Here is an 11297-nt window from a genome sequence, read left to right as displayed (position 1 = left end):
GAAATCTTTAACCACGTATATCCAGGAGTAAATTCTGAGTAAGTCAAAAAAAGCTTTGCCTGTTACAGCAGAAATGAAAAGGGAGGCCTGCCCAGTTCAGGTAAAACAATACCCCTTGGTCAGCAGGGCTGCAGGGGATATTGGCACGAAAACTGAAATAAAACGCACTCTGTAGTAGTTCTACTACCAATGTAAATCTGTGTGTTTTGCCATGGCAGTGACATGTTATGGGATGTGCAGATGAAACTCTGCATTGACAACTAAGTACAAGGAATAAGGTTGGTCAGGTGCCTCCTACCATAGTCAAGGGCAAGACTGGGTTGGCCTCTCTGTTTGCCACCAAGAAGAATCTTGAGCTCCGCTGTTGGCTGCAAGCCAGTAGGCGCTGAGCGGTGGGAACATATGCTGTGCCAGACCTTGATGTGAGGAATGGCCCCCTCTGTTATAAGAGGGTCACCCAGGAAGGAAGAACATCATAAGACCCACTGGGGCACTGACTCATAGTATAAATATTTAGACTGACAAAATTGTAGGGAGAACATGAATCAAACGGGGACAACTGGAAAAGGAAATTATCCAGGGCAACAGTGACAAACTGATTTCTCAGAACTCCCAAGAAAAGGGGGGTTTCGATACCTGCTGGTCATGATGGATGCCTTGTCAGGGTGGCCAGAAGCACGCCCTTGCCGAACCAATAAAGCTAAAGAAGTAACCAAAGTACTATTATAAGAAATAGTACCGAGATTTGGGGTTCCAGCAGTAATCTCATCAGATTGGGGGCATTAGCGAAAAGGTTGCACTTGCTATCCAATACTCAGCAGTGGGTACAATCTGTAGCCGCGGGAATATTAAGGGAAGGAACATCAGGAGTACTATCTCAAGAAATAAGGGAAATAATAGGCAAAAAAAGCCCCACCACTCAGTTTGAAAAAGATCACCAGGCTTGGTGGCAACTAGTAAACTTCACCTACAACCCACAACAGGAGCAAACAGAAGCACTACAAGTGGAGACACCTTCAATGAGCACATAAACGCCAGCAAGAATACCACCAGGCCGAGCAGCAGCAGCAACAGCAGGAGCTGCCCGCAACACCACGCTGCTCCCACGCCTTCCCCCAGCGCAGCCATCACCACTGTCTGGCCGGACCCGCTCTGGACCCGCCGCCGCTGTGGGCTGCTGCCACGTCTGGCCATGCACTCCGCCGCTACCCGCCCGTTACACTCAGTCTCTCAGCTCCACGGCAGTCGGGCTTCCTTCTCTTTGATCCCAACGGCTCACCTTTACCGGTGTCTGATCCAGATTCCCAGGCTTTTCCCGCCTATCTCAACGTGATCTGCATCGCAGGCTATCCCTGCGTGTCTCCACTATGCTGGGCACCGCCATCACTGTTTAAAACTTCAAATGTCCCCTGGCACAGCTGTCACCACTGTCGCCGCTCATTACACTCAATCTCATAATCTGAAGGTTGTGAGTTCATGCCTGACATGGGGCACCAATTGTCACAGCACTATCAAAAACAGCCAGCTGCAACAAGGCTTTTACCATCAGTTTTCTATATTTTCTCCCAATTTCATCAGCTAATTGTGCTGAACTATTTTCAGACCAGTCACTGCTGTGCAGTATGTGTGGCTGTAACAGCTCTTCTTCCATTTTTCACTAGGGAGGATAGCCGGTACTGAGAGTGGGTGGTTAATGTCACCTTCGTAAGGCATTATATAACATTATGCGAATGTTGCTGTTCACCATTACCTGGTTTTGACCAGGACAGAGCTGGGAAATGGATGCAGTTCAATACTTCAGACTCAGGCAATGGTATGAGGTTGAGGAAACCTGTTGGAAGGCATGGAAAATAATACATCTGCATTTTAACAATGTGTGACTGCCAGCTGCGATTAAAGTTCAAATTTATGGAGATCTGCATATTGCTTGCTGCTCTTAGCTAAGCATGGCAGGTTTTATGCAGGAATTTTCTGTTTCTGCTGCCCAGTAAGATATGAATATTTGTTTTAGAGGAGGGTGTCGGTGCCCAGCTCTTAACATTAGATACTGGTATGTGATGCATTGTTTACTGTGTTGTCTTGAAAAAGAAAGTGGCACTGTGAAGAAATGAGCAGCCTACTTTTTTCCAAAAGCATACAACAAAAGTGCTTCACCATGCATAATGTCCATTTATTTCCAATGCTTGAGACATTGGCTTTGATCTAAAAAATTCCTGAGACAGCTTGGGACTTTTCTCTGTGTCCTTATTCAAGTACTGGAATGGCTGGGACAGTGAGAGAGACAAATTGCTGCCAGCTGAGAGTTTTCTGCAAAGGGCTCTCAGATTTGTAACCTGATTCTTTTCCTTATTAGTAGGGGTCCATTTGGGAGCAAAATACCAACATCCAGTGACAGTTAGTGGTGGAGAGAAAGTTCTATTAGTTCAGCTCGAGGCCTTTGCTACTTGATGCTTGAGATGAGGGATAAATGTTTTCCCTATCCTTTGTGATTCCTTTGTTATAAGGCAAGGGAGCCTAGAACCTATAACAGTACCTCTTACATCCTCTAATTCTGAGTAAAGAATGTTCAGAGCAGCTGTGTGGAAACACAAGGTCTCTGGACAGATGGCTTTTGCCTCTGGCAGCACTTCCAGGGTCTGTGTGGACAATGGCAATCTAAACACTCTTCTGCATTTTTTTTTTTCAAGAAAAGTGAAGGAATTAAAAGTTTATTGTGTATTGTTTGATGAGAGCTGTAAGAGCATTTTCCCTGCTCTTGCAGTTATAATTCATACAGAAAATAGGCTAGACATCATGTTCACCACACCCCAGACCAGGTTTCTATAAATCAACGGTACATGCTATGGAAATCTATTTTGAAAGCTGACAAGGAAGCATACCAAATCACATCATGTAGGGATGGAAGGTATTTATGTTTTTTAAAGCAAAAGCATACAATGCCTAATACTGGATTGTACAGTACCAGATCTCTCAAAATGATGAAGGTACTGTTTTCCAGTTTTTTAAATTAACTGTCTACTCTCCCTTATACAAATTGTAATTTTTCAGTCTATTTTATATGACAGAACCAGTATTCAATTGCTTAACACTTAATAGGAGAACATGCTGATCCATAGAAAGGAACACAAGGCCCTATTACGCTGTTTTTCAAGCAGAATATGAATTAGCTTTTTTTTTAATTCTGGTAGGTTCTATGTTTTCTGGATTCTGTCTCTGAGGCCTGATTATCTTAATTCTGGGGTGGAAGAGGGAGGATGCTGCAGGCAGCCAATCAGAGATGCTCAAATTTTAGCTGAACTGTAGGACTTAAAATACTTGATTTTGTAAGTAAACGCACTCTGTAGTTTTTAGAATGATTTTGTAAATTTAAAAAATAACTTGCATAATAACTCTTGTTTTTATAAACTTATGGGTTATTTTTGTGGTAAATATTTTTATGGCCATAAGTCTCTGTAGCACAACTTGCTAGATCAGAGAGGGGACTTAGAGGCTGGAAGTGAGACTCAGGGAGAATTTAGGCACCTAAGCACAAGTCTGTGTTTTGGGAAGAGGATGCCTGCATCTGGTGCTGCTGCATGCCTGTAGAGGTAATCAGAACCACCATACTGTATTTTGAAGCAGAAGTGATGTGTGTTTAGCAGCTGAGATCTATTCCACGTCTCCCTCCAAGCTGAGGCATGAAAGATGTTAAAACCTTATCTCTCATCTCCAAAAAAAAGCGTAGTCACCTGCTCATGGCTCTCTTCTATTTTGTTCATTGAAACTCTGCTGTCATCAAGAGAAAACTTCAAAACTCCCTGAGTAATCAAGCAAGTGCAACTCTAGGAAAGGCTCTCAAGGGACTTTCTCTAGACAGATGCTATTCCAAATTCTTTGTCTCTGTACCTCGGGTGCTTTGCTTATATCTAATTAATACTTAATATAAAATACCTAAAAACTTTAGCTGCAATGAGCACAGACATGAGCTCCTCTTCCAAAAATGGCTTTGCTAACCGTCATTTAGAGAGTCACGCTCATCCCATCTCCTCCAGCTCTGGTTTTATGAATTTGCTGCACATTTATACTTGTTCAAGAGGAATGGTGGATAGTGAAAAGAGTACCTCTACCACTTTCCTTGTGGCTTGCTGGGTAGACAGACTTTAGTGCCCATATCCTCTTTCTGGATTTACCTGAAATCTCAGCAGAGAATTTTAACTGAAAATATACTTACAGATTCATCAACTGTCAGCAATTTAGAATTGGAACAATGAAAATTTTCTCCTCATTTATATAAGGTAACAGATTTGAATTTTCCCTACCCAACTTCTATTCTTGGAAAAAGTATGTATCTAATGTTCCTTCCTCTTATTTGGAAATGAGAATTTTGAATACTCATTCCATTTCAGCCATGTCTTTGCTTAGTACTGGGAGCACTGATCACAGAATATTGCAAGAAGCATAAAACATTTGGACTTGCCTGTCTCCCTTTGTTCTCTGTGGGAATAATACGAATGGAGTACAGAAAAGATAATTGAAAGAACCTAGCAACAGTTTTTTTCAACATCCTGAAGTACAGTTCGGGTCTCAGAGTCTCTGTTAACCATGCTATAACTTGGGTTTTTTTTTTTTACTTAATCACCTCTTCAGTCACAGGGGCATAAAATGGACTGTCATTACTGGCTAGCAGTTTTGCTCTAAGGCAAATTGCCTCCAAGTTTTACAGCAACCTGTTTCTGTGCTCTGGAGATCTACATTACAATTTGGGGGAAGGTGAGTCTCCTACAGATCCTGTCTTTGGTACAGGCAAAAGGATTTTAATCTTTAAAGGTGGCTGCTGTATACAACTGCTCACTTTTTATTAATTCTATTTGAACTACCTCTTCTGTGAGTAATTCTAGCACCTACAGACAGGAAAATTACAGCTAAAATGAAGGTTATTTTTCATACAATGGCATTTTGTTGTGAGTTAGACCCATGTATTCTACAGCATGAGTTTGAAAGGACTCATATTTTGCCATTTCAGTGGTATTATTCTGAACCTAGATGTGGTAATAGTTTTGAACTGTCTTGTTGTGTATTATAGTTGCTACTCTGGCCAACTGAAGAAAATGTGTTTTTTCTTGTGCATGTTATTAAGGCCTGAAAGGTTAGGCACTGTGAATTGTAAGCTGTAGATGCTGCTGATCTGAATAGGGCCTGATGGAGAGGGTACTATTTAGAAAATGGAAGATGTGGTCTGAACCTCTTCATGCTCAAAATGGATTTCCATATTGGTCTCCCACATACTACAGGCCTGCTGTCACTAATAAATCTCTCTCACTGTGATTTAAAGAAAAATAATAGTAAGTCCTTCTGTGTTCTTGTTAATAGCATTTTTAAGTGCCAGTTCTTAGGGGAATGCTTTAGCCTCTGCTTCCTATATGGATTAAAGCTAGTTCAGGAACATAAACTCTGCAGAGGTAATGGGATTTTGGATTTGCTAATCTGAATTTAGCATTTCCTGTTAGTGTTAGATACTCTGTCGCTTCCAGGGTGGTATTACCGTACCGCTAAACTGAACCAGATGCTGCAAAACCCAGCCAGATCTGTTTTCCCACCTCTGCTCCAGTTGTCTCTCTTGTGTTGGCACTGGTGTGTATCTGGTCCTGCAGGGAAATGGTTCCAATATTCTGGCAAGCCACCTCCATGAACTGCCTTACCATGGTGTCAGATAAATGGCAGCATTGGGGCAAGTGAGAGGTTTGACTGCTCAGTCTGGGAAAAGCAGTGGGACTGCCCCTTTTGGCAGCAGATAGACATTAGATGCCTTAGATGTATTCCCAGACTGCTTTTTTTTTTTTTTTTTTTTTTTTTTTTCAGCATATGGGGTTTTGAATTATGTTCCTGCCATGCCAAACTCTAATTTTAACTATCCAGTTGCTAGAGACAACCGCATCAGTTGTGCAGGACCTCTTGCATTACCCAGATAACTTACACAGGACAGTTAGCTGTGAACAGTCACACCTGGATGTGTTGTGGTCTCTGTACGCGCCCAGGATATAGCATATTTACAGAGGCTAAGAATGTACAAGGGTGAGAGACCAGACGTATTCGTGACTTGCCAGAACTAATTAATGTGTGACTAGTGAATGAATAGCAATAATTTCTCTGAAATTACTTGTTTTGTTGAGTTTTTAAATGTGGCAGCTCTTTGTTGTAGGAGTGTGCAGCTGCACTTGGGAAACCCATGGCAGCCTGATGCTTAAGCATACAACACTTAACATGAAGCAAGAGAAAAAAAGGAAAAAAAAGGAAAAATGGTATTTCTTTCTATCCTTCTAACCTCTTGGCATCCTCACTGTAGAGAATTTTTGAGCTTTTTGCTCCTTTATAAAACAAAATAAAGGGAATAATTTTGAGGTGTTTATGATTAAGCAAATGTAATTCACTGTAGCAATCTAAACCAAACTTAAATACAATCTATGTCCTTTAAATTATCCAGACAATATTTAAATTATCTGTTATGTGTCGTCATGCTAAGATGAACTCATTTTTTTAAAATGAAATCAGATGCCAGGAGTTACAAAACCACACAGCTAACACTGAACAACTGTATTTTCCAAGGAATGGGGCCCTGCTCATAAATGGATTTAACTTTAAAAACTAGTTTGGGAAGAAATTAAAATCCTGCTATGAAAAGACTGGGATAAATGTCATATCTGTTTAATTCATGTGATTTACCTGGTTTCTTCCTAAGGAAGGTAACATGGCCGAGCCATCAACATATGCATAACATTCTTTGTGTGACAATTAGTAGTCTTGTGCTGTTCTTTCATTTTTCTTAAGACAGGGCACTGCCAGTCTGAAACAGGCACAGATCGCAGTGATGCTTATGGCTGTTCAGAAGGACAAACTTACTCAAGCCAAATATTTAACTGGACTTCAGAAGGCAGCTGGGCAGGAGGAAAGAACTCTGATTTCCTCCCATACCACCTGATACCAACTGACACCCAGTGGACGGGCTGCAGGGAAATTAATTTAATCCCACCCTCTGCCTGATGCTGCTTTCATTCCATCCCCATTTACCTCCTACCTTAGGTCTAGGAGGTCTAGGGCTATTCCCTCAGTCGTCACTTCTACCATTGTACTCTGAAGGTCTCGCAAACACCGAAATGCACCAGCCACGAGACCAGATGAGTTGAAAAAATGACAATAGTATGCAAAAGCAATGTCACAATAATGCCTTTTTGCGTCAAATACCATTTTTAGAATATTAAATGGGGGTGGATAATTTTTAAATCCTAGAACATTTATGATATTTTCAATTACACGAGTAAATCATTGACATGTTTGTTGATTTAATGTCCAAAATGGATTAACTTTCAACACTTTATTTCAGCATTATGGGAGTAATAATATATTCATTCATTAAAACACAAGTATTAAAGCACAAAAAAGGAATAATAGTAACAGATAAAGAAGATTTTTTACGATTGTCTATTTCTGCTTCACGTAAGGAGAGATGAGCCGATACAAAGCAGTTAAGACGGACTATTTCTACCTATTTCTTATGCAGGGGAGCACACTGCGGCCCTGCAGGCTGCCCCCACCCCTCTGCCACTGCCAGGGACATTAGTGCCCGTGGCCCTGCCATGGCCGCCCTGCCACTGCCACCAGCGCAGGCCATGACTGGTGGACGTAACTCCCGCCGCTGCCAGGGGTGCCCTCTGGAGCTGGGAGGCCGTGCCCCGGGCAGGGTTTTGCTACCTGCTGCCATGTCTTGTGGTGGCTGGAGTGCAGGCCTGTGTCATCCTCTGCAGTGTTCTGCTGTGCCCAGCTCCAGAGAGCAGTATGGCTGCACGGCAGTGGCAGTTCACAGCACGCAGTCCATCCTCCCCCCGGCCCTCCCCTTGTTTGCCCATTTATATTTGACTCTCAGGTGGCTGGGAGTCTGTGGGGGGCATCTCTCTCCAGCTGTGTGAGGGATGGTGGCTGCTCGCAGTTGTAACCCACAAGTGGTTTAATAGAGGACAAGCGGGAGACCAGAGTTCCTGGCTTCACCCCCTGGTACCATGTGCTTGGATGAAAACAGTGGTTTCTGCCCTATAACATCTGGAAGCTCCTCTGCGTGACGTGTGATGTTCCCCAGATGCTCCCATCCTCAGAAACAAACCAAAAAAACCCAATGACTCTAAAGTGATCTCTGAGGACTCCCAAACCCATAAGGTGGAAAAAAAATCTTGACTGCTCTGTGAAGTCTGGCGGTCTTAAATGCCATGTTGTCGGAGGAGGGAAACTGGCCTGTGATCCTGGAGTCTGAAAGGAAAAATACTGAACAAGTGGTATTTTGTAAAAACAGTGTTTTGGAGAGCTGCTAGGAAATTTGGGAGGACGTGTGCTGCGGCTGACAGGAGAAAAGGAGGAGAACTTTGATCTGACTGATAAATAGCAATTCAGAGGGATACAGCCAGCACCGCTGGCAATGCTATTGTCCCCAAAGTTGGTATAAATGGGCAGGACACCCCTCCTGTGTGCAACAGAAAATTCTTACAAAAGGCCTGGCTGTAAATTTAAAAAGCATGAAGACTAATTTTCATGTTACTTCTCAGATTTCCCTCCAAGTCTTCACCTTCCTTCTTCTCACATCTTTTAAAAAGTCTTAACGTCTGATTGCGTTGCAATCAATAGCCAAGCTCCAGCTATGGGTCTTCCTGTTCCTGAGGGAATTAGTTGTATTCCTTGGTTTTTATTTTCCTGTAAGTTTAAAGCTTGGAATGTTCTCAGCTCCTGCCTCTGATGCAGTTCCCACCAGCAGATTTTCAATTGCTACAGTGTCTGTGCTTGCAGGAATTTTTGGCTCCAGGACAAAATCTTCAGGTAACCTGTCATGCAGTATATTTTCTGGATTTTTCAGATTTCCTACTTCCAGAGTAGCTGCTTAAATGAAATACTTTGTGCTGAACAACCCAATGTTTTTAAACTTTTTTTTTTTTGTAATACCATTCCTGATCCAACACACTACTAATTTCCCAGGTGCCAAAATTTAACCACAACAACACCCCTGTTTACCTAAGCAGTTCAATTTGCAGCTTATGTGTGATTTGATGTTGGAAATAAAAATACTGATTCTTTTTTTTTTTTTTTATTAAGCATGAAATACATTTTTTTCTGGCTTAGTGTTGTGATAAGTTTGCAGCATTTAAAATCAGATTGTGAGGTTTATGAAACATCTCCTTTCTTATTAGAAGGACTGAAGATATTGTAATGTGAAACAATAACATAGTTCTCCCAGCAGCAGCAAGTTTCTAGTTAATGACTGAGGGGTTAGATCTTCAGCTGCTGTGAAGCAGCGTATTTCCATCTAATCCTGTAGAGCAGACTGCTTTACAGAAGGTAAGAGTCTGTCCTGAGATAGACACAACCTAAGAGTACCTTAGAGGAGGCGTCTGAAGCAGATGCTTGGATATAATGGCTGCACAGGAAAAAGTAAAAGGTAAAGGCGAGACTGAAACTGCAAAAACTAGTTTGTCATTCTGATAATTTAGCTGTAGCCTCACAAAAACAGAATCACCATAAAGAGGGTTTGGATGAACTCACTAAAGCAACAGAAGTTTCATCTATCCCTAAGGTACATCTGCAGTGGGATTTATGGATGTTGCATAATAGCCTGCTCTTGTGGGGAAAAGAATATCCTAGGTTTAGTGAGCTGCTACATTTTCGATCAGGGAGTATATCAGAATAATATTTTTTAATATTTGTTGTCCTGTTTCAGTCTTGTAGTTTTTTATTACACTAAATTTGTCCTCAAGTGATTGACAGCTGCATCTTAGAATATAGCTACAGTACAGCAAAATCAGACCAGTAAATATAATAAACAATACTGCATTTGGAGGCTCAGATCAGACTGAGCTACAAGTAATCCATCTTCTGAACATATTAAGTTATCTTATGCTTGCACATTGCATTAAGAATATTAAAAACTGACTTCATAAAAATTGTTTAAGATTTTTTTTTAAATAAAATGAGATATTTTAGTAGGTAATGGAAAGGAGAGGCTAAAGTTTCCTGGGTTTCTACCCACATAACCCTTATCGTTAGATTTTATCCTTAGTGGTCAGTGTTTCTGAACTCATGGGTTACTTCTTGATCCCTGCAATATACTTAGAATCTTTAAAATGATGCAATTATGAAATTATGTCTGCTACTAATGTTAGGTTGACCTTACAGGAGTCTGAGAAGTCTTAAAAATATTGTGCATTTACAGTGTTTGGGGTGCTTGCCTTTTTCTGGGATTGAATCTTTTCAGTGAAAGGATGTTTTTCCTACTTTCTGTGATCAGTCTACTAATGTTATTAACATAATACCTCACATGTGGAAATGGATTCCTGCTTATGTTTTTATTTCCAGAATTTGCTGTGATGCATTTACAGTTACTGATTAAGTGGTAGGTTTGCATTGGCTTTGCAGTTCTTCTGTAATCCTACTAACTTCTTTTTTCTCCCCTGCCCCCCCCCTGGCCCCTGCCTCCTCCAAGGGAGTAAATTGATTTATATGAGCATGCTGTTAATATTATAACTCCTTGTCTAGCCCCTTGGGTTCTAATGCTTTTAAACACAGTGCAATTATGAGAAACATTATATTGGAATGACAACATAAATCATCCCCATAGGAGTCCAAGCAGTCTGGGGAGTAATTGTATAAAGCCCTGCTGAGGTAAATAAGAACAGTAATTTGAAATAAATAAAAGACCAATGGTGCTAATGTGGATATCTCAAGAATATCATTAAGTTTGTAATGACAATGTTTACTTGGTGTAATGATATTGGATGTAGTGTAATGTTGCTGCTTAAATCATAACTTTATAGTTCATGATCCTGTCTTTTTTTCTTCAGAGAGTATGTCAAGTTGGCGGTGTTTCCACATCTATCCTCCAAACACCAGCACTTTGTCAAAGAGCATATGCACATGTGAAATGTGGTAAGATTCTCTAGAACCTTGATTAAATTTAGCCAACAAATATTGAAATTCCAAGTACAAGAATATGCTTAAGGGGATAATTTCATTCAATTTTTCCTGTTTCTTACCATAGCCAGAGTGTTAAAAAGAGTAGGGAAATTAGGTAATAAGAATATTTTCATTTGACATTCATCCACATGTACAGCAGTGTTGTTGTTTGTCTCCAAAAGGGGTCTTAGACCACTTTGTACTTGAGCACAGTGTGAATTGGGCAGCTGGGCAGCCTGGTGGGCTTACCCTCTTGCAGTAGCTTCTTTACCAGTCGGTAATTCTGTTGATACTCCAAGCTATTGTTTTACCCACAAGGGAATTAAAGTATGAGT

Source organism: Falco peregrinus, chromosome 6 (assembly GCF_023634155.1).
Source record: "Falco peregrinus isolate bFalPer1 chromosome 6, bFalPer1.pri, whole genome shotgun sequence".
In the NCBI taxonomy this organism is placed as follows: domain Eukaryota; kingdom Metazoa; phylum Chordata; class Aves; order Falconiformes; family Falconidae; genus Falco; species Falco peregrinus.
Note: the sequence above shows the minus strand (reverse complement) of the source record.